This window comes from Lacerta agilis, chromosome 5 (assembly GCF_009819535.1).
Source record: "Lacerta agilis isolate rLacAgi1 chromosome 5, rLacAgi1.pri, whole genome shotgun sequence".
NCBI lineage: Eukaryota > Metazoa > Chordata > Lepidosauria > Squamata > Lacertidae > Lacerta > Lacerta agilis.
The window spans coordinates 89,880,356-89,896,854 of NC_046316.1; the positions used below are offsets into that span (position 1 = coordinate 89,880,356).

At 41.9% G+C, this 16,499-nt stretch overlaps 1 pseudogene; it reads right to left on the reverse strand.

Annotated features, from left to right (window-relative positions):
* Positions 1 to 16,499, reverse strand: part of LOC117047553 — a 79,446-nt pseudogene that overhangs the window by 26,002 nt on the left and 36,945 nt on the right.

Sequence of the window (16,499 nt, forward strand, 5' to 3'; positions counted from 1 at the left end):
CTGTTTGAAGACTTTAAAACTGATCTCCCGCCTGGCCAGAGTTCATGGAGTTTTCTTGGCAGGGATACTCAAGTAGTTTGCCAGTTGCTTCTCCAGGTGGATCATATTTAGTCTAAACTCTCTGCTATGACTTGTCCATCTTGGGTGGCCCTGCTTGGCATAGCTCATAGCTTCCCTGAGTTATTCAAGCCCCTTCGCCACGACAAGGCAGTGATCCATGAAGGAGATGTCTACAATAGTGTCGTGCAATTCATTTTAAACTTAGGCATTTTGTAAGCTCTCTGTTAGTGTTGCTTTTTAGCCTAACATTTTGTCACACCTCTTATAGGCATGATTCAAACTAGTGGTGTGGAAGATATTGTGAAAGTAATGCCATTTTATATCATATATTATTATAATTTAAAGTTATCATTGTGGAACAAATCAGTATGATATTTATTGTATGTTTCATTTAGGCCTATCTGTGTATTTTTTTACCACTTAATTACATTAAAAAACTGTCAACTCCCATCATAATGTCATTTTCTTTGATTAAACCTTTCATTAAGAAATAATAAATTAAATATTGTTTTTTTTCTGTGAAAGAATTCAATATAAGGTAAAGTGTGTGAGGAATTGAATGGGGCGGGGTTTGGAGGAGAGGTGGAAAGAAGAGCTAATTTGTCCATGGCTAGGGAACGCAATCTGGACAGTTCTGTCAGGGGCGCAAGATCACCTAACTATGGCTCTGGTCCCAAGCCACCAACCCAGAGATCCCCTTAACATGCCCCTGCCTTGCCCCATTCTGCTGACCAGCAGTGCCACTCCAGCCAGAAAGACGCTGATTCTGCTCTGGCCAACTCCCTCAGGTTCTGCTGCTGATGTCATTTCCTGGAAGCAGACAAATAAGCACATCTACAGATCACAACATAGCTTCTTAGAGATGTCATAATCAACCAAATCTTCACATGTGCTGAAGCCAGGTTTTCCTACACCCAAACAAATATGTCATTTGATGGCATGAGGAATAGCCACTCTGAATGAAACAGATATCCGATGGGAAAATCTAACTGTGAAGAAGTGTGTATCTGAAGAAGTGTGCATGCACACGAAAGCTCATACCAGGAACAAACTCAGTTGGTCTCTAAGGTGCTACTAGAAAGAATTTTCGATTTTGTTGTGAAAGGAGCCATTGCTTTTTCTATCATTAACATTCTGCACTTGCTCCTCAGGCTTCCTGCCATGCCTTCTTGCTCTTTGATGTTACGCAGAATGATTGATGCTGATAAAATTGCTGGCAATTGTGCTGTAACACACGTTTATCATTAAATCATATTTTCAAAAAGGTTTCTACACACTTCTGCTGATGAGGGTTATCCTGAGCCAGTTGTGTGTGTGTGGGGGGTTCTAAGCCTATTGTGATTCATTCACAGGAGTGAGCGAAGCAGCACGTCCTACAACAAAATTTGGGATCTTTGGGTCGTATTCAAGTAAGATTATGCTCACAGTACATTCATTAGAATTAATGAACCTAAGTTAGTCGTGTCAGACAATTTTATTATGTCTACTCTTAAGCAGAATTATCCTTGAATACCACTAAATCAGGCACCCCCAACCTGTGCCCCTCCAGATGTTCTGGCCTACAACTCCCATGATCCCTAGCTAACAGGACCAGTGGTCAAGGATTATGGCAATTGTAGTCCAAAATCATCATCATCATTATTATTATTATTATTATTATTATTATTATTATTATTATTATTATTATCTGAAGGGCTGAAGGTTGGGGGTGCCTGCACCAAATCTTAGCGGCTCTCTATAATCCTCCCACATGCAGTTAAAGACTTGTACATGGTGCAATCGGGTGGAGGAAGGGGGGGCGATGGGAGCGCACTGCCCCCTTGGCGCGATCCCGGTGGGGTTCCATCATGGCTGCCCCCCACCCACGCTGGGCGCCTCGCCCCCACAGACTGCATGCTCCACCCCCAGAAAATGTGCCCTGCCCCCAGTATGCATTCCCCACCCCCTTGGCCAGCACGCCCTACCCCAGGACATGTGGCAGCCCCGCCCCGCCTGCTCTCTGCCCCCGGTGCCGGAGAATGAAGTTCCGCCACTGGGTGCAATATCAATTAACTGTTACTATGCTGTACACAAATACCTATGTGCCTCTTTTCTACTCCCCTCAGTTTCCCTGCTCTGGCCTCCCATTAGTTTCCAAATCATGCACCTGTCTTCTGCCCCCCTGTTGACTTCAAGCCAGTGAGAGTTACTCTTGAAACCCATCACCACAATAAATGTAATTACCAATTACCGTATTGACCTGAATATAAGTCATCCTCCCCCAATTCCACACGTGAAAAATTAAAGTGCGGCTTAAATTCACAACCTTAGAAAAATTTGCTTTTACGATATTGCTGCTGAAACAATTAATTTATTATTTATACCCTGCCCATCTGGCTGGGCTTCCTCATATGGTAAAATGGAACAAAAAATGTTTTATTGCTGAATTTGCGAGCTTGAGACTGTTCAGTTGCCATTTATGGGTGTGAGTGCCTGAGGAATTGTAGCAATTGAATAGTGATTTGCGATTTTAGCGGTTGTACAGTAACTTTTGTGGGCTTGTAAGATCAAAGGCTTAAATTGGCTCAGAGTTACAATTCTACCAACCGCAGCAATTTTCAGCTTGTAACCTAATCTTAAGGGAGTAGCTTATATTAGGATAGGGTACAGTCTCTCCCCCCCCCCAGTTGAATTTTAAAGGTGCGGCTTAATTGCATGTATGGTGTATATTCAGGCCAATACATTACACTCTTAATGAACATAAATTAGTCATGTCAGGCAATTTCATCATGTCTACTCTTAAACAGGATTATGCTATAATCCTACCACATGTACTTAATGACTTGTATATGGTGCAATATCGGTTAGCTGTTACTACTCCCCTCAGTTTCCCAGCTTTGGCCTCCCATTAGTTTCCAAATCCTGCACCTTTCTTCTGCCCCCCTGTTGATTTCAAGCCAGTAAGAGTTACTCTTCAAACCCATCACCACAATAAATATAATTACCAATTACTGTATTAGCCCGAATGCCCCCCACCCCACTCCACCTGTGGAAAGTTAAAGTGCGGCTTAAATTCGCAACCTTACAAAAATGTGCTTTTACGATATTGCTGCTGAAACAGGCATGCGGTAAAAGGAAACAAAAAATGTTTTATTGCCGAATTTGCGAGCTTGAGAATGTTCATTTGCCATTTACGGGTGTGAGCGCCTGAGGAATTGTAGCATTTGAACAGCAATTTGCGATTTTAACAATTGTACGGTAACTTTGGCAGGCTGTGGAGTTAGTGATGGGAATTGTTGGGAAAGCCAGTCCCATAGTAACTCACATTGGGGCTTTTAGAGTGACTGTCCCTGATCTTTGGAACAGCATTCAGAATATGACAAGCACACACTCTCTGTACTTTCCACCCAAAAAAGGAAGACATTTTTGTTTCAACAAGCTTTTCCAGTCGGGTGAAAAGGTCTCTTCAATAGGTGTATACTTTGAATGGTTTTTAACACAAATTTAATTGTTGTTCTTTGCATTGTTTTAAAATCTTTTAAACCTTTTTATATCTCTCTAAGTTGCCTTGAGACATACATGCAAAAGGCAATTCACAATTTATAATGATGATGGTAACTGCCCACTATATCTGTGATTGCAGATATGTCCACATGTTATAATTGCTACATGAGTCCATGCCCAAAACATGTTGGAAGAGCTTGCCGAGAGAAGCAGTGATTTTTGCTTCTTAGAAATGCTGAATTTTCAAGCTTGAGATTGTTCATTTGCCATTTACGGGTATGAGTGCCTGTGGAATTGTAGCAATCGATTAGTGATTTGCGATTTTAGCAGTTGTACAGTAACTTTTGTGGTCTTGTAAGATCAAAGGCTTAAATTGGCTTGGAGTTACAATTCTGCCAACCGCAGCAATTTTCAGCCTGTAACCTAATTTTAAGGCAGTAGCATAAATTAGGGTATACTATCCCCAGTTGAATTTTAAAGGTGCAGCTTAATTGCATGTATGGTGTATATTCAGGCCAATACAGTATTATTATTAAAGAAGGGCAGTGCCAAAGAATGCTCCAAGTACTGCACAATTGCGCTCATTTCACACACGAGAAAGGTGATGCTTAAAATTCTACAAACAGGCTTAAGCAGTATGTGGACCGAGAACTCCCAGAAGTGCCAGCTGGATTTCGAAAGGGCAGAGGAACCAGAGACCAAATTGTGAACATGCGGTGGATTATGGAGAAAGCTAGAGAATTCCAGAAAAAGATCTACTTCTGCTTCATTGACTACGCAAAAGCATTTGACTGTGTTGATCACAGCAAACTATGGCAAGTTCTTAAAGAAATGGGAGTGCCTGATCACCTCATCCGTTTCCTGAGAAATCTCTATGTGGGACAAGAAGCTACAGTTAGAACTGGATATGGAACAACTGATTGGTTCAAAATTGGGAAAGGAGTATGACAAGGCTGTATATTGTCTCCCTGCTTATTTAACTTATATGCAGAAGACATCATGCGAAAGGCTGGACTGGATGAATCCCAAGCCAGAATTAAGATTGCCGGAAGAAATATGAACAATATCAGATATGCTGATGACACAACCTTGATGGCAGAAAGTGAGGAGGAATTAAAGAACCTTTTAATGAAGGTGAAAGAGGAGTGCAAAATATGGTCTGAAGCTCTACATAAAAAACCCTCAGATCATGGCCACTGGTCCCATTACCTCCTGACAAATAGAAGGGGAAGAAATGGAGGCAGTGAGAGATTTTACTTTCTTGGGCTCCATGATTACTGCAGATGGTGACAGCAGTCACGAAATTAGAAGACGCCTGCTTCTTGGGAGGAAAGCAATGACAAACCTAGACAGCATCTTCAAAAGCAGAGATATCACCTTGCCGGCAAAGGTCCATATAGTTAAAGCTATGGTTTTCCCAGTAGTAATGTATGGAAGTGAGAACTGGACCATAAAGAACACTGATCACCAAAGAATTGATGCTTTTGAATTATGGTGCTGGAGGAGACTCTTGAGAGTCCCATGGACTGCAAGAAGATCAAACCTATCCATTCTTAAAGAAATCAGCCCTGAGTGCTCACTGGAAGGGCAGATCCTGAAGTTGAGGCTCCAGTACTTTGGCCACCTCATGAGAAGGGAAGACTCCCTGGAAAAGACCCTGATGTTGGGAAAGATGGAGGGTACAAGGAGAAGGGGACGACAGAAGATGAGATGGTTGGACAGTGTTCTCGAAGCGACGGGCCTGAGTTTGGCCAAACTGCGGGAGGCAGTGAAGGATAGGGGTGCCTGGCATGCTCTGGTCCATGGGGTCACGAAGAGGCGGACACGACTGAACAACAGCAACTGAACAACAACAACAGTATTATTATTATTATTATTATATTATTATTATTAGTAGTAGTAGTAGTAGTAGTATTACAGTCAAACCTGGTTGTTGAACGTAATACGATCAGTTGAGGTGCGGCTTCCAATTGATTGCAGGAGATTCCTGCTCTCAAGTGGAGGCTGTGTCGGACGTTCGCTTCCACAAAACATTCATAAAACTGAGCATTTACTTCCGGGTTTTTCAGTGTTTGGGAACTGAAACATTTCAAAATGGAGGCGTTCGAGATCTGAGTTTTAACTGTATTCATTATTACATTTATATTCCACTCAACCTCCCAGAGGAAGCGAGGGCTGGAAAGAAGCAAAACTGAGAAAGATCTAAACTGAAAAGCTTATTGGAAGAGTGTATAGTGATCTCAAGTTGTGTAGGCTCTTTGTTCAACCAGCACCTTGAACTTTGCTAATGGTCAGCCAGTGGCACAACATGCTGGCCATGTCCTGCCCCCATAAGCAGAGAAGTCAATGCATTTTTTGCCAGGCGCTGCTTCAAGGGAAGCCCTAAATCAGCTATAATGAGCCTGGAGGTAAGCAGCGCATGGATGACAGTAGATAGACTGGAAAGAGAAGTGGCTGAATTGCAACTAATCACCAAACTTAAAACCATGGAGAAACCTGGTTTGAACAAAGACATTGGATTCTTATCTCATTATACATAACAAAGCCATCCTTAGCCATCTCACCCCTTGCCTTTCCCTGCAAGACTAATTGCAGCCGTTTAGAGTCGTCAACAGGTTTTCCACACTTATCAGCCTATCACCCATTCCCACCACCCTTCTGAGTAATACCCCTCCCCACTCCCCCACTATATTTAAGGATCTGGTGACTTCTGTTTCAGTGTATCTGAAGAAGTGTGCATGCACACGAAAGCTCATACCAGGAACAAACTCAGTTGGTCTCTAAGGTGCTACTAGAAAGAATTTTTGATTTTGTTATGGATGACAGTAGTTAGGCTATCCTGATCCAGAAACTACTTTTGCTGTCTTACTAGCCAAAGCTGCCTTTCTAGCTGGAGCTGGTAGAAGGCAAGGAGGTCACCTGGGCTTCTAGCAGCCAAGATGGATCCAGGAGCTATGGATGGATCTATGAACCTGTTCTCTCTAGCCCACCACCTCATCAAGCCCATGCAGGCACCAGTTTCCAAGAGTCATCTGGTATTTATCTGTGTATCTTTGCCTCTTATGAAATTGCTATTCCTTGTAACCTGTGCCTCAGCAAGGTACCAATCTGATGCAGGCATCAAAGCCTTCAGCAGAAAGAACTTAGAGTTCAAGCTCTTCATCCAGCACTGAGGCCCAGGATAGTAAATGCATTAGAATTGCAACAGGCAACAAACTTCTACCTGTAGTTGAATCTAACCATAGTGCAGTCCAATTGCTACTTCCACAAAGCACTTGTTAGTTGGAATCCATCAGGTGTGCCAAATTGAATAAAATATGGGAGAGGGGGCAAATGAGTCCCACCTCACATTATCAATCACATGATGTGGCTCATGCCCACCATTAGAATGGCAATTGCCATGAACTTAGGAGGAGCCTGGTCCCCTCGAATATTATAGGGCGGCACTGAAGGGACCTCTGCCCCTAGGTGTTGGCTCCTAAGTAAGCCATTTCCTGTTTAGCACAACAATAATAGAGAATCTTTTTTTCTGGACAGCCCTTTAAATGTTTTCTCTTGGGAAAATAGCAGTAGAAATTCTTCACTACTTACCCTCTCCTTTTGCTATAGCCTTAAGGAAAAGAGACTCTGGTCGCTCGTCTAATTCTTCAGAGTGTTCAGTGAGAGCTTCTTTCACTGCTTGGAATCCAGACAGTACTACAATGGGTAGATGTCCTATCCATAGGGTGAAAATATTTCCATATTGCTTTCCCAGCTGCCATTTGGGTCAAAAGAGAGGAGATGAATGATGAGTTCAAAAAACGCAGTTGGATATTTCAACTTAATACGAGAGCTTCAGTCTCCCTCACCTCTGCAGCTCCACAATATATAATAATAATAATATAATAATAATAATATAATAATAATAATAATAATATAATTTGTACCCCGCCCACTCTGGGCGGCTTCCAACAGAAATCAAATACAAAAATATGTGAAGTTCTCTTCCTATCATCTCCTCCTCCCCTCCCTCCCTCCCTTTCAACCCATTTATTTTACTCTCTGCCGTCCATGTTGCCTCTGCCTAGGATCAGAGCAGCAGAGGCACTTCATAGTGACCAGCCCTCTTGCGCCAGAAAATGATCTTCCCACAATTATTTTGTGTGTAGGGATGTGGAAACTGTAGCCCACTAGATGCTTTTGAACTGCTACTCCCATCATTGTTGACTGTTGGCCATGGTGGTTGGGGCAGATGAGCATCATAGTCCAAAAAATATGGAGGGTATCAGGTTGCCATAGGCTGGGCTAGAGCACTGGGTGAAGTTTTAGACTCACGGTGGCCCACAACAAAAACATTGCCACCACACATATATATGGCAAAGCGTTAAGAAGATATATGTCTGGGCTAGAGATTATTACCAATTCCAATGTTTTAAAAGGTAATGCATTCATATCTGATGGTTGAGTATTTTTTTTACACCTGCAGTTGGTGCTTTCTAAATGACTCTTTGAAGCTGATTTCACAGCCCTGGTCTTGTAATCCTGGTGAGAGTATTACTTGGAGATTAACATTTACTGTATGCTTGCCATAGATCAGGAAAATTCCTGACATGTCCTGTCAGGAATCAGCAAAATGTGAGAGAGCACCCAGATGTATGGAAACACAATGGAAAAAGCTGAAGAATTTTGGTGGTTTCCTAAAATATGAATACCCTAGTTAACTGCAGAGATCAGTTATGAAGAATTAGGTATATTAGTCTTTAAATTGTTTTTTATAAGTGCTTCTAGTTTGAGTAAACAAGATGAAAACTTCCCCAGGCTTCAGAAATAACACATGCAGGTTAGTACCTGTTGAGAGGCTGCCATGAATGAATGCTGTGGACCTATGTGGTCAGTATTTTATTTTATTTTTTGTAATAATATTTTTTTTTTTTCCCATATAGAGTTACATTTGTTATTCAACAATTACATTCCAATTCAACAAAATAAGTGACTTCCCACTCACCCAACATCATTGTTTATAACTTGAATTACATGCAATTGCATTTTAAAGTTCCATCTTATCTAATTTCATCCTCTCTAACATGTTTCTTAATATATTCTGTTTTCTTACACTTCAACCCCACTGTGGTCTCTGCATATGGGATATAACTTTTTATATGACTGAAAATGGTTTCCAGTCTTCTTTAAAAGATTCCAAATTTGTATCTTTTATCAATTTTTGCCATCCCTGCATATTCCAAGATTTTCATAAACCACTCTTCTTTTGAGGGTGTTCTCTCCCTCCTTTCCCAGTTTAACAGTATAACTAAATATTTTGATCAGTAATTTTTAATACGTATTTTCAACTTTTATATGGTTTTGTGCTTTTCAATATTATTACTAATATTATCTTCATTATTACTATTATTTGTATTGCTTACAGCTTCTGACGAAGGAGGCTTATGGCATTTACCATTTTAACCCATGCTATTGTTTAAGCATAAATATCACAATTGTTGGGGGGAATAGATAAAACAATTGCTGACATCAGACTGAGTTATTACTAAACAATAAGTACCTGAATGAAAGTATTTTCATGAATCTTGAATCCAAACAGCCATATGGCTCCAACGAGAGGAAGCTGGAGAGGTCCTGGAGGGTAATGTCTGCGTGACCAAAGCTGTTTCAGGTAGTGCAGAATCAGAAGAACCACAAGCAGAGCAATAAAAAATGCCCATATCTCCATCCTTCTCTTGCTGTCTCTTTCTCCTTAATTCTTTCTAGGTTGCCTGGTCAGGTTCAATTCTCTTTCTCTAAGGGCTTTTTGCTTTCCTCAGAGACATCAGCAGTACTCTCTGTTTATATATACTCAGTTATTAAAAACAAATAAGCAATGAGGGTTGTGACATCATTTACAGGAAACCTTGGAATGTGATTGCAGGTCATGTAATACAATCAGAGAATATAATGGGTCACGCAGATGAAAGGGTGTTTGATTAATATGAATTGCAATTAGAATCCAGGCTATCTTAAGACCTATTTTGTGACAAAAATATTTGGGAAACCATTTTGTACCAAATGTTCATTAAATAAAAAAATGAATATGAGAAAGGCCCCGCTGGATCACACCAAAATCCTCTCTGGTGCAAATAGAGGAGATTACCTCTTTTCTCCCTTGAAAAGTGCATAGAGCTGAAGGAGGAATTTGAAAGAGTGATAGTCTTTCCTGCTTCCTCTTTCTGATCTACCGGTATATGTACTTCATCCAACTTTTACCCAGACTCAAAGGAAAAGCAAAGTGTGCATGTGTACATTCTCCCCCTCCTTCCCCCTCTTTGGAGGGGGCTCATATGGGAGAGTGGGGACTGACCCAAATGCATGGTGCCCACCATACTAAATTCACTAATTCATTTATTCCCTCCTTATTCAAAATTCCAAATGTGCTCATTGGCTTTAAACAGTTGGTGATTCCATGCTCAAAGTGGAAGAGTAACACCCCTGAATAATTTCACTCCTTATAAATTAGTTCTCCTTTTATTCATGATTTACACCAAGATTCAAAATCTTCTTCATTTGTCAAGGCTTCTGACTCAAAATGGAAGAAACTGTTTGCTAATATTAAAATAGTTTAGGGAAACAATAGGTAAGAAGCGCAGGTGCCAACTTCTATTCGACCCCCCCCCCCCAATAAAATATTTTGAGGGACCTTCTCCACCCATGTTCACTATACACCTTTAGGCACTAAGCAAAAACATTCCTTTTGAACCAGGCCTTTGCTTGACTTGATCTACATCTTATACCCTTTTTGAAAATGCTGGCTCTTTTGGGGTTGTTTTTAATTGGGTCATTGGTTTTGTGTTCATTTATGTATTGATATTTTATGTGTACTGCCCTGAGACCTTTCGGTATAGGGTGGTATAGTAATTGAATGAATGAATGAATGAATGATCAAAACAAAACAAAAAATCCTTCCAGTAGCATCTTAGAGACCAACTAAGTTGTTCTTGGTGTGAACTTTCATGTGCATGCACACTTCTTCAGATATTTTGTTTCGAGAATGGCAGACAACACGGCTACCTACCTGTGAATGAATAATGTTGACAATCAGGGGTGGAGAAGGCTGAGAGGCTCTTCCTCCTCCTGCAGTTGAGGGGAAGGGTGGAGGAAGCAGTCTTGATGACCTAGTCCTAGAAAGTCAAGGAGTGAGAGATACATTTCCACTGTCTCTCCCGACACCATACAGGGCGACTCAAGCAGTTTGTCTGCCAAAACTGGGCCTAAATTTGGATTGGAGATGGAGCTACAAAATCAGTTTCCTCCAAGAACGCCAAGTGAACAAACAGAATATAAGAACAGAATCGAATAAAACCATAAAAATTTATGTTACAGGTGGGTAGCCGTGTTGGTCTGCCATAGTCAAAACAAAATCGAAAATTCTTTCTAGTAGCACCTTAGAGACCAACTGAGTTTGTTCCTGGTATGAGCTTTCGTGTGCATGCACACTTCTTCAGATACGTATCTGAAGAAGTGTGCATGCACACGAAAGCTCATACCAGGAACAAACTCAGTTGGTCTCTAAGGTGCTACTAGAAAGAATTTTCGATTTTGTTATAAAAATTTTTGAAACTGATAAAGGGCTAGAGGGATAAAAAATAGATTTTAGGGACTGCTTAAGGACTGCAAGAAAGTGGGTCAATCAGCATTCAAGTTTGGGGCCACCAGTGATAATGTAATTTGCCACTGGTACTCATCAAGCTGATTGACCTTAGTGGTGCAGATCAGAGAGCAGAACATCTAAGTCTGGGAGGTTCTCAGGCCATCTTCAAGCCTCAGTGGTTGACATGGGTAGAGGTAGCCTTTCCAAGGTCTGCCCTTATGAGTGCCTGGCTGACCTTTCCAGCTATGTGTCAGGGAGCCATCCAGCAATAAATCACATAGAGTATAATAATAACTCTTCAAGGTAAAGGTAAAGGGACCCCCAACCATTAGGTCCAGTCTTGTCCGACTTTGGGGTTGCGGCGCTCATCTCACTCTATAGCCAAGGGAGCCAGCGTTTGTCCGCAGACAGTCCGGGTTATGTTGCCAGCAGGACAAAGCCGCTTCTGGCGAACCAGAGCAGCGCACAGAAATGCCGTTTACCTTCCTGCTGGAGCGGTCCCTATTTATCTACTTGCACTTTGACGTGCTTTCGAACTGCTAGGTGGGCAGGAGCTGGACGAGCAACGGGAGCTCCCCGTTGCAGAAGATAACTTCTATTAGAATAATTGGAATATTAGAAGAAGCAAGGCCTGCTGACAGGTGCCAGGCCACAGCAACTCTTTTCAGTAGGCTTCCCCCCCACCATGAGGCAGTAGTGGAGGGTGAAGGTCCCCTCCTTCCCACAGCTGTTTAGATCTCATCCTTCCCCAGGTGCTTTCCAAGCAATCTAAGACTCCACTGAATTGCCCTTCTCTGCTCCTCCCTCTTCATACCTCTTCTGGTCCTGGGACACACCGGGAGAGGGGAGCTTGTTGCAGTAGGAGGGGGAGATACCATGGCTCCTTCACTTGCCTAACTTATCTCTGCTTCTTGGCCGCCCCTGTCTCCTACTTCTGCCTCTGCTTCTGCTTCTGGACTTCTCGCTGCCACAGACTCTCTCTGACTCACCACCAATCCCTGGGCTCTCAGCCTTCATCCCTTGATATTCAGCCAGTGCATGCCATCATGCCTCAAAACCCTCAATGATCCCTGCCATATGGTCCCTTGCCCATAACATATTTGCTTGACTCACAGAAGGAGAGTCCACAATCTCCTGAGGGAGACCATTCCACTGTCAAATAGCTCTTACTGTCAGAAAGTTTTTCCGTATGTTATTTCTGAATCTTCTTTTTGTTACATGAAACCACTGGTTTGAGTCCTACCCTCCAGAGCAGGGCTGGATCTGGACACATCAAAGAAGAGATTCAGTTAAACACATTTATCATCATCATCATCATTATTCCATTTAAATTAACATTTACATTACAAGTGTTGTTACAATGCTGCCAATGTTTTTAATTATTCACAGTGTTCTCCAAGGGAACTTATAAATTTCCCCTTATTAAAGTTTTTCTTCTTGGTTTCTAATCTTTCCGGTCATTTTGCCATTTCAGCGTAGTCCATCATCTTTATCAAACATTCTTTCTGGTATGGACTTTATCTTCTTTCTTTCTCTCGGCCAAAATATCCACGCTGCTGTCATATACATAAATAGTTGTTTCTGCTCCTTTGGTATTTCTGCACCTTAAATTCCTAGTAAAAAAGCTTCTTTTTTCACAAAGGTTATTTTAAACGTATTTTTCCCAACTCATTTATATCATTTCCCAAATTGCTTTTGTTTTCTTGCACATATGGTGGAGGGTGCCTTCTTTCTCTTTCATTTCCAAAAATATTTATAGCAATTCTATACATTTTGGCTAATTTAGTAGGTGTTAGATACAAACGATACATCATTTTCATATAGTTTTCCTTCAACTAACAGCATGCTGTTAATTTTAAATCTTCCCTCCATAATTTTCCCCAAGATGAGAATTTTATATTTAGCCCAATATCCCTTGCCCACTGTATCATTACCGATTTAACTTATTCATCTTTGGCATACCATTCTAGCAACAGTTTATACATTTTCGAAAGTAACTTCACATTATTTCCCAGTAAATCTTTTTCCAACCTTGAAATTTCCTTATTAAATCCGTTTTTTATTCATTTTGAATAATCATTTAAGTGGTGATGCTGTAACCAATCAGTTACTAAATCTTATATCATCAGGTTTTTCCCCAATTTTTATTACTGATATCCTTCTCCACTTAAACGCATTGTAAATGTCATACATGGAAGTTCCTTTGGCGAAAAATGGGACTCCACTGTGCCTTCTGGTGTCATAGTGTTATAATGCATATAATAAGTTTATCTTTACAAATGTAGCTATTACTTCCCTTGATCTGGACACTATACAGTGGTACCTCGCAAGACGAATGCCTCGCACAATGAAAAACTCGCTAGATGAAATGGTTTTACGGTTGTTTAGGTGTCTCGCAAAACAAATTTGTCTATGGTCGTGCTTCGCAACACAAAAATGAAGGCAGAAAATGCTAAGAGATAGAAAACAAAGAAGATTGCTGACTTGGTAAATGGTAATAATAATAATAATAATAATAATAATAATAATAATAATTTATTTGTACCCCACCCATCTGGCTGAGCTTCCCCAGCCACTCTGGGCGGCTCCCAAACAAATGTTAAAATACAGGATGGTAGCAATTAAGGAGCAATTGAGCCAGCAGGATAGAAACCAGAAGTTTGCTGACTTGGTAAATGGTAGCAATTAAGGAGCAGTCACAAAATTAAAAGATGCCTGCTTCTTGGGAGGAAAAGAATGACAAACCTAGACAGCATCTTAAAAAGCAGAGACATCACCTTGCCGACAAAGGTCCGTAAAGTTAAAGCTATGGTTTTCCAGTAGTAATGTATGGAAGTGAGAGCTGGACCATAAAGAAGGCCGATCGCCGAAGAATTGATGCTTTTGAATTATGGTGCTGGAGGAGACTCTTGAGAGTCCCATGGACTGCAAAAAGATCAAACTTATCCATCCTTAAAGAAATCAGCCTGAGAGCTCACTGGAAGGGCAGATCCTGAAGTTGAGGCTCCAGTACTTTGGCCACCTCATGAGAAGAGAAGACTCCCTGGAAAAGACCCTGATGTTGGGAAAGATGGAGGGCACAAGGAGAAGGGGACGACAGAGGATGAGATGGTTGGACAGGTTCTCGAAGCGACTGGCATGAGTTTGGCCAAACTGTGAGAGGCAGTGGAAGATATGGGTGCCTGGCATGCTGTGGTGCATGGGGTCACAAAGAGTCGGACACGACTGAACAACTGAACAGCAACAACAAGGAACAATAGAGCCAGCAGAAAAATGGGGTGTGATACGTAACCTGCCCGTCCTTTACCTACAAAATGTTAAACAGCGAGAAGGAAAAAGCCCTCACTGCAGCAGGGTTTTAAAAGGCTTCTTTATGCCTTTGGTAAAAGCAAGGGAGACAGCAATCAGACACGTGGGAGAAGGGGCCCACGGAGGCGACAATGGGTGAATTGCCTGTTCTGCGCCTCACAGCTGATCGGCAGGAGGGAGGAGCGCATTCTCCAGCGAGTGCAGGGAGAGAAAGAGAGGATGCAGGAACTCTCCTTTGCTCCTATCACTATGGCTTATTTCTCGCAAAATGTGGAAAAAACATGCTACTGTACTGCATGGCTTACTTTATGACTACAGTACAGTGGTGTCTCGCAAGATGAAATTTCGCAATACGAAACGACTCGCGGAAGAATTAATTTCGTCTTGCGAGGCACCACTGTATTTCTGTTGATGCAGCCTAGAACAGCATTAGCATTTTGTTGCTGCATCACACTGCTGACTCATGTTAAGCTTGTTGTCCACCAAGACCCCAAGTGAAAGAGACAGTGTTGTTGCAAAGAGTTTCAGAAAAGCAAACTGTTTTACACTTTTATTTTTTTCAGCCCCAAAATTGTGAAACAGAAGACATGACAATGTCTTGCCATGATAAACAAACAAACAAACTTATTTATTTGCATAGCCCACAGGCCGTTGCATCAGAAAGACACATATTACAGATACTGATAAAAACCATATATAACCAATAAAATGAGCTGAATCGGGATTCGGCACAATTAAAACAAGAATAATGAGATCTTAATTATGAGGGCGCACTGTTATTCAGCTGGCAGCCTCAATTTCATGGCCCTCTCAACAAATCTGGCTACCTTCTCCGTTGTCTGGGTATTCTGGTCTGCCAGGAGGAAAAACAGTATGTCCTCGGGCGAGCGGCCCGGAATGGCGAGTATAAGTGGCATGACGATCTCTTCCCTCAAGTAAGGGGCAAGACAGGAGTACATGTGATACAGTCTCCACATTACCGACTCCACAGGGGCAGAGTTGATTCTGGAATGGTGTTTTGACAATCGGCCTCAAGAACAGCGGAAGGTAGCATATCTCATCTGGCCAACGTAAAAGCTCATCTATATTTTGGAATAGTTAAATTGGACAGGTATGCCGCCTGGGAGTCCAGGTAGGAGGGGGGAAGATGAATGTACCATGCACTGAATTTCTTAATGATGGCCAGGTTATTTTGCTGTTCGATATTCTTCAGGCGCTGTTTTATGAGGCTTTTTGCCTTGGATAGGCCCATTGTGAGTAAATGCTGTGCATGCAAGCCACACGAGAGGAGTTTTTGGTGTACAGCCTTTTCCCATGAGCTTTGTGTACATCCTGTGTGACTAGATGCAATAGCCCAGATGGATTTAGATTTAGACGGAGCCAGTAATTAATGTTCTTTGCCAAGTCCGTGTTTCAACAGATGGAAGGCTGGCCTCAAGGCGTAGAGCCGCATTTGGTGCGCATGGTGGAACCGCAAAGATCTGTCTTAGAAATTTTGATTGGACCATTTCCAGGATGCTACACTGATTCCCCGTCCAAATTGGAGCCCTGTAAGTAATTGTGCCAGAGGTTTTGCTTGGAATACCTCTAAGGCTGCTGGGATATACCTGCCTCCCTTTGTATAGAAAAGGCGACAGAATCTTAGCGCTTTGGGATGCTTTTTCACTGACATATTTTTGATGTGCCACCCACAACCCTGTTGACTGGAAGACGATTCCCAGATATTTGAAGACCTTGACCTGCTCTATTATCTGATCATCCATTGCCCATCTGTGTGTTCTGTGTCTCCTAGCAAACACCATAACCTTAGTTTTCTGGCAGTTCACCACCAATTGTTCTCTCCTGCAGTAAGCCGAAAATTCCCTCATCAATCTTTTGAGGCCAATTTTAGTTCGTGAAAGGAGAACTGCGTCATCCGCATACAGGAGCGCTGAAATTGGTTTTTCAGCCAATTTGGGGGCATGGAACTCCGGGGCTGTTAGGCAGTTGATCATGTCATTGATGTATAAATTAAATAGGGCCGGGGCTA